General features: G+C 37.3%; 1 protein-coding gene and 1 long non-coding RNA gene across 2 annotated transcripts in view; one reads left to right on the top strand and one right to left on the bottom strand.

The window, feature by feature from the left end:
- The window catches only part of LOC126778579 (uncharacterized), a 152,562-nt gene that overhangs the window by 107,076 nt on the left and 26,423 nt on the right, over positions 1 to 19,063 (top strand). The gene's annotated exons all lie outside the window — the stretch shown is intronic.
- LOC126778639 (uncharacterized) lies at positions 4,530 to 7,838 on the bottom strand. Its single transcript, XR_007670188.1, has 3 exons — positions 7,801 to 7,838; positions 5,203 to 5,367; positions 4,530 to 4,583 (listed from the first exon to the last, which is right to left on the bottom strand). It is a non-coding gene; the product is annotated as an uncharacterized LOC126778639 (long non-coding RNA).

Genomic DNA, 19,063 nt, shown 5'->3' on the forward strand with positions numbered 1-19,063 from the left:
TTTATTTATATTTAAATATAGAGAATTGTGTTTACAATATAGACACAATCTGTCTAGATCCTCTTGCAAAAGTGAGCAATCCAACGGAGTCGCAATCTCTCTACAAATTTTCATATCGTCTGCGTATAACAGAATACATGAGTTTTTAATTATGCCATTGACGTCATTAATATATAAATTGAAAAGCAGGGGGCCAAGGTGAGATCCCTGAGGTACACCTGAAGAGACAGGAAAGAAGGATGAGCAATAACCTTTGATTGTCACAGCCTGGCTACGGTTTCGAAGGTATGAACTTATCCACCGAAGCAAATCGCCGTGTATACCGACTTCTTTCAATTTTTTAAGTAATATGTTATGTGAAATTTTATCAAAAGCCTTGGAGATGTCGGTATAAACTACATCTACCTGGTTGCCCTTATCCATAGATGAAGAAACACGGTGCACTAACTCACAGAGGTTGGACTCTGTCGATCTACAGTTAACAAATCCATGTTGTTGTTCAAGAATAACTGGACGTAATAAAGGAAAGATAGAATCATAGATAATTTTCTCAAAAGTTTTCGCTATGACGCATAATTTAGAAATAGGTCTATAATTCTTTATGTCGTGCTTATTACCTGATTTGAATATTGGTACTATATATGATCGCTTCCATACAGAAGGCATATTACCAGTAGTCAACGATTTATTGAATAACAAATAGATCGGATATGATAGAGTAGCGCGACATGATTTTAAAAATAAAGGAGGAATGCCATCAGGCCCGTATCCCTTTCTGATATCAAGACCTTTAAGATAGCATTCGACCATCTCTTGTGTAATAGTTATAGAGCAAATACTTAAATGCGTCTTGGATGATACATTATCTAAATCATGATCAGAAATGCCAGAAACTGTCGCTTCATAGACCGAATTAAAGTATTGGCTGAAAAGTTGACAAACATCATTGCCACCAGTAGCAACTGAATCATTATAAAACATAGTTTCAGGGAAGCAATTAGAAGCATGTTTCGATTTAACAAAAGTCCAGAAAAATTTACTGTTCTTTTTAATTTGAATTTCGGAATAATTAATGTAACTGTCGTAGCAATAAATCTGAACCCTTTTTTGTCTTTCCCGCAATAAACAAAAAGTATCATAGTCCATATTTCTGTTGTACATTTTCCATTTTTTGTGATATTTAAGTTTTTCAGCAATAATCTTTACTAAGGATTTTGAGTACCAGAATGGATAATGACGGTTGCATACAACAGTTTTTGTTGGCACCATTTCACGTATAACATTGTTAACCGTTTCATAAAATAAATCTACTGCTTTTGTAATATCTGATTCACTAAGGAGATCAAACCAATCAATGTCACCCAGAGCTCTATTAACTGCTGTATAATCGGCTATATGAAACATGCGTATGGTGCGAGAAGCCTTAGAAATTGCACGCGGTACGGTTATCTTAGGTAAAATGAGTAATGTAGGATGATGTGAGTCTTCGGGTACAAGTGGGTCGCTGTGTCTTACTATTGAACATTCACAATTACTTATAACTAAGTCGAGAAATCTATTATTAATATTAGGTACTGTATTGTATTGCTTTAAGTTATTAAAATTCAGAAAATGGTATATAGAGTCAATAAGAATGTCATTGTCAGAAATATTCTGAAGATCCATACTATTCTGGCAGTAACTCCATTTAGCATTTGAAATGTTAAAATCTCCCAATATTAAAAAAATGTCGTCAGGATTATAAATGAGTTCTGACGATACTAATTCAAAAAACTCGCATAATGTTTCATAGTGGTATTTACCATGAGGGAAATAACAACAGTATATATGCACTAATCTAGATGTTGGTAGCAAGTTAATTGATAAGCTAACTTTGATCACTTCAGACGCAGAATTTGTCAAATTTATTTTAGATGAGGAGTGAATATTGAGATGAAATCTTATAGCTATCAGAACTCCGCCACCTAAGCTATTTCCTCGTAAAGTGTAATCACGATCGCTTCTGTATACAGAATACCGTGTGTCGAAGAATTCCGAATCAAATAGAGACTCATTCAGCCAGGTTTCGCTAAGACATATAATATCACAGTCAACATGAATAAGGTTCCTATAAAAAATATTAGTTTTAGATCTGAGTCCACGAACGTTTTGATAAATAATACTAAGATCCCTAGCCATTATAAGCGGAAAAGGCAATTGTGCACAATAAAATATCATTTAAAATATTTGCTAATTGTTCAGCAAATGTACTAGTAACACCTGATAAGTGATTACCGCTCTCTTGCAAATAATATAATTGAATAATGTAGCTGCGAAGTGCCCAATACGCTCTTAGCAATATAAGCATTAAGTATATTATTCTAGAAGCAAGTACAGCGAAATACACTTGGAATAAACATAACAAATAAGGATAATGATACATAAATAAAATGCAGTATAAGAATATTGAATAGCCATACAGAGCCTGACTTATAACATACAAAATAACAACAAGAGAATACAACAAAATATAGGAAATACTTTTTTTGCAATATACGATAGTACTTAAACAATTTTTTTTACATCACAAGAATTAACTATATGTAAAACCGGACTGGTATCATTTCGGCGTACCATTATGCAACAATTTTTAACCCATACGTATCTATAGGATTTTTCTTTACAAGTCTTCTTTACCAATTGTAGCAGTAACTTATTTGTACTTGTAAGATGATCATTGAAATAAATATTCTTGTTATTTGATAAGAAGCCGATGTCATGGCATTTCAATTTAAGTTTTCTCACTCGAGACAGAAAGTCATCTTTTTTCCAGCGACAAAGGAATTTTACAATAATAGGTTTAGCTCTTTTAACATCTTTGTCCTTAGAAGCAACTCTTGTGATGAAATCTATGTCTGTATTAACATTGAGGTTGAAGTCGGCCTTGCCAGCGATGTCCTGTAAAATGGTGAATAGGTTTTCGTTTTTTTTTTCGGGTATTCCATATATCTCTACGTTGGATCTACGGGACCATTGCTCGCGGCTATTGTTTTCGACTTCGATGGCTTCTACCTTTGACTTAAGAGAATTGACTTCCAGACACTGCTCAGATATACGTTTGATTTCAGTCTCGCTGTTATTTATTCTTTTATTAAATTCTTCAAATTTGTTATTTAAGAATTCTAAGCAGTTTTTAAAGCTGGAAACCTCTTCTCGTAGATTTTTTAAGTCATTTTGCAAAGGAGCAATGGTAGATTTAAGCTCGGTTCTGAGGATAGCGATTTCTGAGGATATTATTAATTTCACTTGATCCAAAAATGAAGCATTGTAATCATCGGGTTGGTAGGATATATCCATAGTAGAGGTCGAACCACCTCTGCGCAGTGTGATGTTCTCGTTGTAGTTTAATGTTGTATTTTGTTTGTGACCGCGTACAGGTGTATTATCACTGTTTATTTGTCTGGGTAAGGTACGCAAGCAATCCGGGCATATCCATTTGTTTCTATTTTGCGTTAAGTTTTTATTTGTACCCGTAGGATTAAGACAATTGTAGTGATAATTTTGACCGCAACTGTCGCATGTAACTACCTCGGTGGCGCCCCCTGACGTTGATTTGCAGCAGGCGTACTTCATTTAGATAAATAATTATTCACAAATAAATATGAAAATATTTTTTTGCGCTTGGCTGAGGTTTGAACCTAGAACGCACGAGATGCGTTCAAAGGGCGAGCGCAAAAAGCAGTCACAGTTGCCACAGGGCCATGCGGTGTTTGAGTAAACGGGCGAAATTGTAGACCTCATGTGACGTAGAGACCCACACCAACAGGGTTCAATGACCAAGACCGTATGATTGCAATCAAAGTCAATTCAATGTCACTGATTTGTTACCACTTGCCGTTTTTACTCGTAAATAAGTAAAGAATCCTTTCACAAAGCACTTTGGATTGATTATCAAGGTTCAAGTTAACACTAAATAATATAATTAACGAAAAAACATTAAGAATTAATTACGAAAATACTGGATTAAAATTTTTAAACGGGGAACAAAAAACACAGCACCAGCTCTAACAGACAGCGCGCGCGCAACTGTATACCATTACTTTAAATTTAAATAAATCTAATAATAATCAATATATACCATTACTTTAAATTTAAATAAATCTATAAATTATACAGCATCCCTGATTTATCATCTCGTGCTCCTTGAAGAACATCGCGAGGAAACCTGCATGTTTCCAATTACAATATATACTAATATTATAAATGGGAAAGTAAATATATCTGTTTGTGTGTTAAACTCCCCCCCCCCCCCGGCTTCTCTTTATGTTATATGTGTGCAATTGGGCCACCTGATGGTAAGTGGTCACCATCACCCATAAGCATTGATGTAAGAAATAATAACCTAGTCTTTATAGATGCTATTTAAAATAAAATCAATGACCTTATTAGCGGGTTCCAACAATTGAGCCAGCCTCGCTACAACAGCGTTGATGTTGCTAACCAGTTCACACTTGTTGATGACTGCGAAGAAGCCGCATGTCCAAAGCCAGCAGAAGACCGATGTGTTCTTCTGTGATGCGAGTTATACCGGCTGTTGCCGAAATCTAGAAAAAAAAAAACTTTATAGTATAAGTTGATAATATGACTACAGTGCCATCTATAATATTATCTTGTAGCTGAATTAAAAAACTTACAGCCACTGGGTCGCTGTGACCCTGGCCCCTCGGGCCAAAAATTAAAGACACGACAGGTTAGGGGGCAACCCCGCGGCCCGTACCCAGACTGGCCTAGGCCAGTTAGGAGGAACCAACTCTCTCTCTTAAAAAACTTTCATTAATAAGACGTATTGCTCGATAAGGGTTTATAAATATGATAAAAAATTGTGTTTAAACTCTTACATAGTTTAATTGTAGCAAAAGAGTTTAGTTTTTTGCCGATTATTTTTAGTAGGATCTACAGTTTGAGCTGGTGTTAGGTTTATATATTATTACCTGAATAAATTATTTTGATTTTGAGCTGTTTGTAAAAATGTATTAATAAGATAAGATATTTATTCAATAAAATGAAAATTAACTTTTGGTTTGATATGTCAGGACTCCAAAAAAATCCTTACCTAATAAAAATTTGAAAACACGTTATCAGGGCTATAGAAAAAGACTTAGGATACCTAAAATCTGAGCCCCCCCACACTTATGGGAACTAGTAATAAATAAACATACTTACAACGAGCATGGCGTAGTGCGGGGAGTAACCCGTGAGCCCGTGGAGCGTGGTGCGTTGGTACTTGCTGTGGCCCGCCAGGTCCAGGAAAGACACCAGCTTGGCGCTCCTCTCTCCGATGCGCTCCGCTGTCATCAGCTCGGAACAACCGTAGTTGACGACATTACCCTGATTATATGAATGTAATACATTATATGACTTTCATTTTAGGTATAAGTAATACCGGGTAGTGTTGCATGTCGATAGTCCATTATCGATAAAATCGATAGTTTTGGACTATCGACTATCAATGATTTTTCGATAGTATTGACGTTTTGCCTTAAATGTCTTGTGGATGATGTAATGAAAGGCAATTGAGTATAGATATATGTATTGTAATATAATTTACAATATTTAATTGTTACGACGATATTACAGTGCGATGTTAGAATGGCGACTGGCGACAGAACATATAATAATGTATTAATTGACAATGTAGCATACCGAATATCGACTTGTTTCTAGGTGCCATTATGGACAGTGATTTTTGCTTACATTAATAAAAGTTAATACGTAGGCACAACGTATTGATTTTTTGACGAGCTGGTAGGCGTGGTTGGTAGTTACTTGCCTTTCATGCCAAAGGTCGTGGGTTCGATTCCCACCCAGGACAGACATTTGTGTGCATGAACATGTCTGTTTGTCCTGAGTCTGGGTGTAATTATCTATATAAGTATGTATTTACAAAAGAAAAGTAGTATATGTAGTATATCAGTTGTCTGGTTTCCATAACACAAGCTCTGCTTAATTTGGGATCAGATGACCGTGTGTGAATAATGTCCAATATTATTATTATTATTACTATATTATTGCTTTCTCAAGATAAGTAATGTAGTAGGCCCAGTAACAACACTATTATTAATGAAGTTTTATTAAATCGTTACTATCGAATGAATACCTATTGATTGCTGTTATCAATAGTATTAATAATAATAATGTCCTCCAGACCGATTTCGGCCACGGCGGCCAATCTCAAGAGAGATTAGCCAACTACGTAGGAGATATTATAGTGCACAAGTGTGTGCGCAAACACAGGTGCACTCTCTATTCCCTAAATCCCATAATCCGATGGGACGGCGATCCGATACGACCGGAAAGAGTTCAGGCGCAGGACCAACGGCTTTACGTGCTTTCCGAGGCACGGGAATGTACACACTTCCAACTTCCAGACTCCGGGCTGCTACTGAGAATTTTCTGACAGAAAAACCCAATAACTTTTTATTGGCCCGACCTGGGTATTGAACCCAGGACCTCCGGGGTCTGCGGTCTTATATCAAGCCACTAGACCAACGAGGCAGGCAAACGAGTTATCAATAGTATTGTGAACAGAGAGCTATAGTAACTATCGATAATATCGACAATATTGACACAAGACGATACTTTCGGAAGTACTGTCGATAATAGTTTTCGAGGTCAAACTATCGATAGTTCTGCAACACTGATACCTGAGATTAGGTAAATGAAACTACAATTTATTAGATTACAAGAACAATCACTTCTACACTATATATACTCCGTAGCGAATATCTAGACAGCGCGATTCAGGAATGTGACATTTCGAATGAGCGCCATCTATCGTTAACGGGGTGTAACATACGCCATCATACAACTGGATAATAGAATAACGGAAGCTTTTACAAAGATTAATATAATTGAAAAATGAGTATGAAAACTAGATAAAGATGTTTAGACAACTTGTAGCCGAGATGGCCCAGTGGTAAGAACGCCTGAATCATAACCAATGATCGTGACTTCAAACCCGGGCAAGCACCACTGAATTTTCATGTGCTTAATTTGTGATTATAATTCATCTCTGCTTGACGGTGAAGGAAAACATCATGAGGAAACCTGCATGTGTCTAATTTCACTGAAATTCTGCCACATGTGTATTCCACCAACCCGCCTTTAGCCCAGCAGTGGGACATTCACAGGCTGTTACGGATACGAACGGTTTAGACAACTGCATGGGACTAATAATGGTACTTGTGTGTGCGTGCAAGCACAGACAGTCTCTATTCCCACACACTCTTAATCCTATTGAGAACCGAGATGGTAGTGAATAGAATGTGTAAATCGTTACCAATGATAGCGTGTTAAAACCCAGATTAGCACCACTAAATTGGAACAGCGTATTGGAATAAGCTCCTCATCAAAGGGAGAAGAGGGAGGGATTAGCCCAGCCGTGGGACATAGACATTTACATAAAATCCCAGGGTGAAAATTAGAGAGAGTTCAGGCGCAAACAATGTCTTTACACGCTTCCAAATCTCACTTCTTGTGTACAACTTACTTTTACTTTTTTTTTCTATTTAATTATTATAAAAAAATAACACCTCTGCTGGGCTAAGGCCTCCCCTCCACTTGTGATTTGGAGCTCTAACTTGCAGCTTCAATGCGGGTTGATTCATATACATAGCAATACTTCATCCCAAAAAAGCAGATCTCCTGACAATGTGCCCATTAATTAAGCACATCAAAGTGCAGTGGTGTTTGCCCGGGCTTTGCAAGTGGGTGGGGGATTGTTCTTAATTTAAATAAACGTCAAAATAATCATTAGCGCACCTGAGCATCGAAGCCGAGTATCTCGTGGCTGAGCGAGGACGTCCTACCACTTTTCACTTCGTGCAAATGCCTGAACATGTTCAGGCGAGCGCACCCTCTACCGTTATCGAGTTCACCTGTAGAAAAGAAAAACTATTGTATTGCGCACTACAAACAGCTAACATACCATAAACCAATGACGTCATTACAATTTCAAGATCAAATTTTATACTGCCATTGTAATTACAACTAAGTTTCTTGACCATAAAATATTTATCTGAGGATAAAATAAATGATATTACAATATAATATTAACAAAGTCGGTTTTTGTCCCGACTGAGTAGGTATCATTTAACTTGTTTAAAAATGTAACAGCATTTTTACCCACAGCTGGGATAAGGCGTCATCTCCTTATTACGAGTACACACGATAGGATCTCTACATGATAATCGAATCAAAAACTTCTGGATACGAAGCCTTATAAATATTTTTTTTTATAGAATAGGAAACATTGGCATTGCAAGAAATGTTAACCATCGCTTACATCGCCAATGCGCCACCAACCTTGGGAACTAAGATGTTATGTCCCTTGTGCCTGTAATTAAATACTCAATATTTAATTTAGTTACTAGAACTCACGACTTCAACAAGATAATAAGGAACGTACCTTGAGTGAGAACGCCTATGAGCGTCGACTTGCCCGCCTCGTTCGGCCCCATCACCGCGACCCGCAGCTCGACGCTCTGCTGCGTGTCCGCCAGCTGCGAACCGAGTACGTACTGTAGCGTAGACAGGTTTAGACAGAGATAGAATTATCAAATCTTTTGACCCTTATCTTGTAACCAGTGTTGGTGCGTTCATTGTGTTTTATGTTCAATTTTCGCTTATATTTATGTTAGAAAACGATTCTAATCCAGTGTAAAGGCCGAGAAACAATCCTTATATCATATCGATGGTTATACAATGGTGCAGTGTCGTATTATTTCATGTTAAAGCGACAGCAAGAAGAAAATTGCCGGCGTGTGTTTTCACGCGTAAGTACGACTATTTTGTCTCAAAATATAGTTTCTCAGTGATGTTTATTTATGCCATAGCATGACGGAACCGCATTGGGTATGAATTTGACTTAGTTGCTGCTGAAGCTAAGTACTACAATAACTGTTTTAATATCTTTCTGAGGCCTACTACGGGATATAAAGTCGGTCGTCCTGAAGATTATTCAGTGAACTTGGCGATGGAGGAAATATTTCAATACATTGAAAATAATGATGATTGTCAATTTTCATTGCAAAGAATTAAGACATTGGCAAAAATCCAACTATAGATAATAAAACAATGAAAAGAAGATTAAAGTATGGTGATAAAATTATTATAACTGAGAAAAAAGGGAGCTTAACAATTATCTGTTTTATTAACAATCAGTTCGATATTCTTAATAAAGCTTGGTATGAAAATAAAAAACAAAATAAAAACGAAGAACGATTCAGAATACTGAAAGCTGCCGCAGCAATTATTCGAGAAGATATTCAATCTGTAATGATTGATAATGATAGTTATCCCCCGCCGAGTCAAATGTTTGAAAATATTGACAGCGATATTCCGAAGTCCTTGACTTATTTTTTGGAGCAAGTAATTTAAAAAAATCGATAATTTAAATTAGATCATTTGAAATTAATATGTACAACTATTAGCAACTGTATAATGACTGCTGTTCGGCCTAGGTTTTTCAAATCATTATTGTAATTGGGTTTATCAGTTTTTTTTCATCTTTCGGATTATGTGCATCATATATAACGATACTATAATGTATGAGGCAGCAGCAGTTCTGCATCGTCCACCGCATATTTTGCCACCAGAAACTGGCACATTTATTCAGTATGTTGCAGATAATGCTGATATAAATGTACATACTTTGGACGGTCATAATACGCTTCACATCATGGGGATCATTAAAATTATTTCTTCAAAAAGTTCAGTTACAGCAGAAGAGCCTATAATACGAACAAACATACTTCCTTCAGCGCAATATTTCGCAGAAAAAGCTCATGTGCCAATACAAGTCTTTCAAACAGATGGTGTTGTAGGGTATAGCAAAATAGCTGTGCAGGATTTTAATTATGAAAGTAATACAACATCTTTACTTTAAAAGTAGATATGTTATGGTTATATAGGAAATGGAAAAATTTATTATTGCCCGGATGGAATGGTTATATTGAACATTTAACAAGTAATATTATACATTTTTCGGAATCTCGAATTTTATTTTTACCATTTATTCATCAACCTAGGACTTACAGCGAAACTATGGATACAATATTTTCATATGGTGTCTATTGTAAAGGAATTTATAAGAGCTGAACGTATGGGAGATTGGCGAGCTAATTTGAATTGCGTTAAAGAAATGCTTCCCTATCTTCATGTGTCAGTATATATATATATATATATATATATATATATATATATAATAGTATGCCAAGCCTGCGCATTTATATCTACAAGATATGATGCAATTAGAGAACTTGATGGATCCTGGTGTTTATCAAAGATTTACCGAAGGATTTTTCACTATTAGACGTTCTGATAAATTATATTGTGGAACTTCGACGGATATGGTGATTGAACAATCAATGATGAAGTGTATGAAAACAGACGGAGGTGTTGCTCGAGGGAGAAGTACGCAAGAAAGTGTCATTAGTAAATGGGTTTATGGCATGCATACCATGAATACTGTGTGTGAAGGATTGGAAGATCTCGCTAATGTTAGAATGGACACAACAGACCAGCATGTGGATGCAAGCGATTCTCGTGCAAAGAGAGATATTGAAGATATTAATAAACTCTTATCACACGATCCGTTCCCTGTGTTTCCAAAACTTATGTCCATTGCCAGCGGAGTCATACTGTCATAATGCTCGTGCAGTTGGACTTGCTTCTATAAGCAAAATCACTGGCCAAACGTTTAATAATATTAAATCAAAACGCGCTAATAGAGTACTTCCTCTTTTAAGTGCAAGTAGCGTCATAAAAGTACATGATGAAAAGGTGCCTATAGACCCTGTATTATTATTTCAACGCATGAGTATTACTAAGATATTTAAAGATTAACTTGAAACATTCTTCGCATATGAATTAGCTCCTTACCCATTATCACTCTTTGATGCAGTGGGAATGCGTAAAACTATGAAGTCAGCTCTTTATAATTGCTTTGAATGTTTAAACTTCAACTTCAACTTCAACTTCAGGTAACACAAATGCTATCTACATCATCAATGGAGGGTATTTATTACACCGTTTTGTATCGGATCGAGATGAAACATTTCATATTATTTTTGAAAAATATGTTCAGTATGTACAAAGACATAACAGTCATAACAGTACGATTGTATTTGATGGTTATACTAATCATACGAAAAATATTAAAGCTGCAGAACAACGTCGTCCAAGTTCCAACAAACCAACAACAATTTCTTGCAAATACTCACAATAAGTCTCGCTTCATTTCAATGTTTTGTGAAGAATTTACAGCTGCTGATATTCCAATAAAACAAGCTGATATATGATGCTGATGTCCTTATAACTGAAACAGCAATAGAACAATGGAAAAGTTCAAATACAACTGTTTTGTTGTTAGGGCAGATGTTGATTTGTTGATATTACTGACTGCACGGACTCCAAATGATAAAATTATTTACTTTTTGAAACCTGGGAAAGCTCAAGTACAATCAACAATATATTCATCACAAATTCTGACTGCATATCCAAAATGTCAAGCTCATATTTTATTTTTGCTGGTTGCGAAACTACATCAGCAATTTTTAAAAGAGGTAAAATAGCAGTATTTAAATTGTCCGAAAAACGTAATGAAATTCGCATAAAGCTGAAAATTGGCAGAGACATTAAATACATCATTATAAATAAAATGTCAAAAATCCCCTTCGATCCTACTTCTGCAAAAAAAATTATTCAGGGTACAAAACGTACAAAATTAAGGTTTTTTTCAATTTTTCTCGAAAACGGTAAGTTTTATCGTGAAAATATGTTAGACAAAAGTTGTAGATCATAAAATTCTCTACAAAAATAGTTCACCTCGATATCTCACCATTCGGTGAGATATCTAATTAATACTGTATTGCCTAGCCATACTTGAACTTGATAATACACACGATACAAGTGTTGAAAGGCAGGAGCGGATGTTGGAGGCAGACAAGACAACTGTACTGTTTTTTTGTTCCATGCAGATTTTACAAACTTCAAATATTTATATTTGTCTATGGAATCAATTTTTTTTGGAGCACCATATATTGCAAGAAGAAAACGAATTCTATTTGTAACGATGTGGTGTGGAGAAGAGTCAATCTTTGTAAATACGCGCAATCAATTAATACTGTGATATTAATATTAAATAATTATCTAATTAATTTCAATTAGTACAGGGTTTAAATCAACTGTAAGTAGTTCTGGAATATATGTCAATTTATAGCGTCAAAAGTACAAGTGGCTACTTCCAAGGCACATAGGCTGGCTGTCAATTTAGATCAGATCAGAAAAAGTACAGGGCGGAGCGGTCGCTCCAAAGTTTTTGGTAAATTTTATAAAAGAGAAATACCTCATTACTAATGCAAATCACAATGATACGTTCACAAGAAATGTTACGAGTGATACACTAAATGATTGAATTAATTAAAATTAATATATTTTAAAAGAAGGATATTATACTTTCGTTTAAAATGTCCTGTTCTTTAAAGCTGATATTTTCACTCTCAATACCGGACCGGACCGGAAAGAGTTCAGGCGCAGGACCAACGGCTTCACGTGCTTTCCGAGGCATGGGAGTGTACACACTTCCAACTTCCAGACTCCGGGCTGCTACTCAGAATTTTCTGACAGAAAAACCCAATAGCTTTTTTTTATTTGCCCGACCTGGGAATTGAACCCAGGACCTCCGGGCCTGCCTTACATCAAGCCGCTAGACCAACGAGGCAGTCATAATTATACGAGGGCTTTGAAGAGAATAGATTAGCATCTCACCCACCCCGTTTACCATTTCCCTTATAATAAATTATTTTTTATTGGACAGAGAGTGTCTGACCAGAGACAAATATTAACCATCTACTTGAAACTCAAATATCAATATTTGCAAAGAAGATGCTCTGAACATAATGAAGATAGTAGAAAACGGCACCAGCACCAAGTTGTGCCTACTACTATAATAATAAAAAATCCAAATACAGTGCAGACTGGCGACATCTAGTGTCTACTACATGTAACATTATGCTAGACATTATGGTTTTTTTTTTTTTTTTTATATGCCCCGGGATGGCAAATGACTCCACTCCACCTGATGGTAAGTGGTAGTAGAGTCCAAACGCGACGACGGCCAGTACAGTCGGGAAGAATGTTCTGTACTAGCCGTCCCCGCCATGCCGGCCCGCAAGATGCCTCTTCACGCCTCGTTTGAAGGAACCCGGGTTGTAAGAGGAGGGGAACACGTGAGCTGGTAAGGAATTCCATTCTTTGGTAGTGCGGCAAAGAAAGGAGTTGCCAAATTTCTTTGTGCGCGATGGAATTGATGTCACAGTTAGGCGGTGACATCGAGAACCAGCTCGCGTGGACTTAAGAAGGAAGGGGGAAGCAGGAATTAGAGAGAATAATTCCTCAGAGCACTCGCCGTGATACAGACGATAGAAAGCGCTCAGTGCTGCTATCTCGCGACGCAATTGTAAAGGTTCAAGGGTGTTTGTGACCTTTACGTCGCCAATAATGCGTACTGCACGTCGCTGCAAACGGTCCAAGGCTTCCATTAGGTACTTAGCGGAGCCATCCCAAAGGTGCGAGCAATATTCAACGCAAGACCGTACCTGTGTTTTGTATAACAGGCACAGTTGTTGTGGCGTGAAAAAACGCCGCACCTTGTTCAGAACTCCGAGTTTTCGTGAAGCTGTTTTTATAATAGCCTCGATGTAATCCCTTGGACTAAGGTCGCAGCGAACGTCCATCCCCAGCATGGCGATTTTGCTTTGTATCATCAGCGGTGTGCCACAGAGGGAGGGATGAGGGTAAAATGGTGACTTTTTCGCTGTGAGAGCGCACACCTGTGTTTTCTTGGCATTAAACTCAACAAGATTATCAGAACCCCATTTGGCGATGAGCTCTAATGTCCTATCGAGTTCAATGACAAGATTCTCCCGCCTCTCCTCAGTTTCCGCCCGCCCAGCCACTGCGCGTCCGTGGTATCCACCATGCACTGTACTGTCATCTGCATAGCAATGTATGTTCCCAAGAGAGAGCATATCATTGATATGCAAAAGAAAGAGTGTGGGAGATAGCACAGATCCCTGGGGGACCCCAGCATTCACTACATAGAATTGTGAAGCGCAACCATCTACTAAAACACGAAGGCTACGCTTGTGTAGGAAGCTGGCAATCCAGGTGCATAGCTGAGCAGGCAGACCATATGCCGGTAGCTTGGAGAGAAGACTTCTGTGCCAGACCCTGTCGAAAGCCTTGGAGATATCGAGGCTGACAGCCAACGATTCTCCATGCTTGTCGATAGCTTCACCCCAGAGGTGCGTTACGTACGCTAGAAGATCACCTGTGGACCGTTTTGGTCGAAACCCGTACTGACGATCATTAATTAGACAGTGATCTTCTAGGTAATGGATCAGTTGGTTGTTTAAAATCCGTTCCATCACCTTACAAAGTACTGAGGTGATAGCTATTGGCCGATAATTTGCCGGGTCAGACCGATCCCCTTTTTTGGGAACCGCTTGCACATTAGCTCTTCTCCAAGCCTCCGGCACACATCCCGAAGAGAGAGAAAGTTGGAACAGGCGCGTTAACACAGGAGACAGCTCCGCTGTGCACTTCTTCAGCACAATGGCTGGTATTCCATCGGGACCGCTAGCTTTCTGTATATCGAGTGATTGCAGCTCCGCACGCACATCACGTTGCCTGATTTTGATGTCAGGCATCGTGTGGCCACATGAAGGTATTGTTGGTGGCTGCGCACTACAATCATCGATCACAGAGTTGTCGGCAAAGAGTTTAGCCAGGAGGTCGGCTTTCTCCTGCGGACTGTGAGCTAGCGATCCGTCCGGATTTCTGAGCGGTGGCAGCGAAGGTTGGCAGAGATTGTTTTGCACAGACTTGGTCAGACTGGCGTCTGACCAAGTCTGTGCAAAACAATTCCTAACATGATCTCATCAGCAACAGCAGCGGCACTAGCTGTCGGGTCATTCCCACTGAAGCAATGTTCCTTCCAAGGGACTGACGCATAGTAATCGCGCATACCGTCCCAATCTGCCGACTTATAGTGCCAAACGCGACGTTTGCATACCGCTGATGGCGGCAGCTTGGCCTGTGGCACTTTGGTAGATATAAGGCCGTGATCCGAAGAACCAAGTGGAGCCTGAACCACAACCTGATATTCCACCGGGTGAGAAGTCAGCAGAAGATCCAGTAGAGAAGGCGCTTGCCCATCAATGTCCGGGATCCTGGTGGGCTGATCAACCAGTTGGGTCAAGTCGTGTGTGAGAGCAAAAGCATGAGCAGTTCTTCCAGCATGGTCAGTTTTGAGGGATTTCAACCATGATTCATGGTGAGCATTAAAATCCCCCAAAAACACCAATTCCGCGTTAGGAAACTGCTCTTGCGCAGCATCTGCCACCCGACTAAGATGGTCGAATAATCGGCTTGTCTCCAAGTCACCATTGTGGGATCTGTAGAGGCACACGTAGACTCGACTCTGACGAACCAGGTCCACACGTACCACCAACATGGAGAAGGAGGGGTCCTCCAAGCAGCGCAATCGGTGACAACAAACATCCGCCCTGACGAACAAGCATACTCCGGCTTTCGCTTTATAAGATTCTTCCAGCATGTAGCCGGGATAGTTAAGGTAGCTGGTGTCGGCAGGGCGGAGTATTTGCGTCTCCGTGAGAAACAACATTGCTGGCCGTGCTGTCTCGAGATGGTGGTGGACAGCGTTGAGGTTAGCATGGAGTCCTCGGATGTTAGAGAACTCGACCTCAAACAGCGTGGGTATGGTGGGGGTGTGCACCGCTGAACGACCGTTATTTCTTATTTGCGCTACCATTTGGAAATTAGGAAAAGAGACGTGAGGCGAGCGACGTATTGCCACGATAGGGATGGGCAAAGTATGGAGGCGTGTTTTCCCAAATGTTTGCCAAAAAGGAAAATATACTGATCCGCCGGACGGAAGGGCCCCCGAACCCCCCCGGAAGTGGCCGCCGGGACCCCACCTTCCGGTCACCAACCGGCACGACGGTCCACCCCGAGATTATGCGTGGCCTGGTGGGGCAGCCTCGAGAGCTGGTTAGGCACGCTCGGGCCCCTGTACTATGCCACGGGCGGCCAGCGGAACAGCCGTTTCTTCGGGTCTCCCTGTCCGGCAGGTCAATACAGTTTCCCCCGGCATTGGTTCAACAGCCGTCTCCACTGGACCAACACCCATCGCGGCAATACTCGCTCGGGCACTGGCTGTACGCTGGCTGACCTCGAAACGCGGCTGCAAGCCACTTCACGAGTTTTTCACCATGCGTACGGTGGTAACAAGCCAGGCGGATGTTAGCATCCTACCACCAGATGAGCAGATGGTCGTTCAGATATCCCTTAGTCGCCTCTTACGACACCCATGGGAAAGAGAGGGGCAGTGAAATGTATTCTTTCTCCGTCACTGCACGGAAAATGGTAAGTTCGTTTAATCATTAATTAAATCATATAATCGACTAAATGCGTACAATGATATTTATGATTATATACTAATGTATGGAATTCGATTAACGCTACAAGATTTACTATTGAGTTTCTTTCTTCGGTTCAGTTCTTCTTGGTAGAATCTGCATATATCCACAACTAGTAGCTTTAAACCTTTGTGAAATAATTCGAATGTACTTATAAGTCTACTTGATTAATTATCACCAACTCAGCAAGCGCGCATTGTCGTGAAACTTTCTTATGAACGCGGGTTGACACAATAATTGCCAATTTATTTTTTACAAAGTGTAGCTTAAATTATAAAGATTTTAAATAAAAAATCCAACATACTTTAATTATTTTTATTATAGTCTAATGATGTGCTAAAAAATGTTTTAATTTTTTTATAATATTGAATGACTGATTTAATTTTTTTTTTAATCTTTGCTAATATATAACATTTTTCTAAGTCAGTAAAAAACATTGTTTTATTTTTTAAGTCACAATCACACGTCTTATTCAAAGCATAATTAAATAAAAAGATTAATTTAGTCTAATAACACCCTAAAATTTTCATAAATCGATGACATGAAAGCTAACTTTTATTAAAACTGGCCGTTTACTCTGACAAAATTAAAAAATTAAAGAAACACACGTTTCAAATTAATATTCTAAGCGAACTGCCACAGATAATACACAATTAATTATTTAACACCATCATTTCATCGCTTACCATTACTTTATCAAAATTAAAATGAATCTTAGTGGAATAAATGTAAAATACAAATTTGATGATAAATATAGAGTAAATGTAAAAAATACACTTATAAATACAATTTTTTTAGTAGGATTATTTTAGTTCATACAAATTATAAATTAAAATATTTACTTACAATTGTTTTTACAGATGAAAAACGAAACAGCAAATTATTTAATTAATTTTGTTCCCATAAATATTTCTGAATTTCAAAATGGTGTCACTTAAAAATGTCTTACGTTTGTGTTACATAAATACGTATATTTAACATAAAATAGCAAGTTATATCAGCTTACAGGAACTAGAAAAATCATTTAGATTTAATGTACAAAATTTAAATACTACGACAAAAGATATGTATACAACAATACAATAATATGAATCGCGCCAAAATTTAAATTTAAAATGGCGTCATGATTATGTTTAAAAATATTTAATATTTTAATAAATTTAAATAACACAATACGAATTTGAAAATGGGGTCTTTTCAAAATAACAGAATATGACATAACAGAGCATTTTTTAATATTCTTGAGGATGGTTATCACTCAAATGCTATTTCTGATGTTAGGTCTGCTATTCTTTTAATAATTATTGTTATTTAGCTTAGCGGTATTTTTTTCCATTCATGTTGCCGCAGAGTCTTAAACACAGGCCATTCCTTATATATTCAAAATGGCGCCTAATAAGAATAAACTATAATTTTCAAGCAGTGATGAATCGCTTGAATTTTGTAAAAAATTACCAAAATAGTAATATATAATTTTGTTTTGGTACATATTCAAATTTAGTATTGCATAAGTTAGGTAATAGACGAAATTTCATTTATATTTATAACTGATCAGAATATGATTGACGGGAATAGTTCGTGCTTATAATGCCTGAAGTTCTCAAAAAAATATGACCGAGTTATTACAACTTATACCTAAATACCTGGATGTTTATTTTTTTATTTATATATAATTAACATTATTTTATGCTGCAATTTTTTTTAAATTTGTTATGTGTAATATAATAATCAGGTTAGTAAAGGTTTGAATATGTTTATTTTTTTAAAAAAATAACTTTTAACGCGACACGTTTTCTTAGACCAAAAACGTAAATGATACTAATTATCTTTGTTTAAAAAAAATCTTATTGCGCCCTTATATTGAAAAACGATTTATCCCATACTTATCAACCATTAATTGCTTTTATTAAATTATGTTTAATATTATTGTAGTTTAATTAATATCGATACCACAGATAGCTATAAAAATATTAATTAATACAAATCATAAAAAGTCAATGTCATATCGTCTAAAGTAAAATCAGCATTAAATAATCCGATCATTGATAGATAGATATCGTAATGTTATATAAATATGTAACATTAACTTAAAATTGCAATTTATAAATAGGAACTGGATATATCATTTAATGTACAAAGTTTAAATACAAAAATATGAAAGCTAATTTTGGTTTACCTCTTGAGGTAGTGATTATATTAATGACGCCAAAATTGTAATTCAAAATGGCGTCATGACGTTTGTGTTTTTAAAATGCTAAGCATGTTTTTTTTTAAATAAATACAAAAATTATTTTACCGTACAACATTATTGTTTTAAATTTATAATCAATTTTTATTGGAGTCTTACATATCAGCGCGGCTTAATGCAAAAGTAACATCGGCATTGTAAGAGCTACCATTAACAAAAAAAAAAAAATACAAACCTAAAGATTTGTTCCTTGGGGCGTGATTATCATTTTAAAAACAGTTACGTTATATATGTATGCATATAAATATGTTATTTCATTTAAATAGAAAATAAC

This window comes from Nymphalis io, chromosome 26, assembly GCF_905147045.1.
Source record: "Nymphalis io chromosome 26, ilAglIoxx1.1, whole genome shotgun sequence".
Taxonomy (NCBI): Eukaryota; Metazoa; Arthropoda; class Insecta; order Lepidoptera; family Nymphalidae; genus Nymphalis; species Nymphalis io.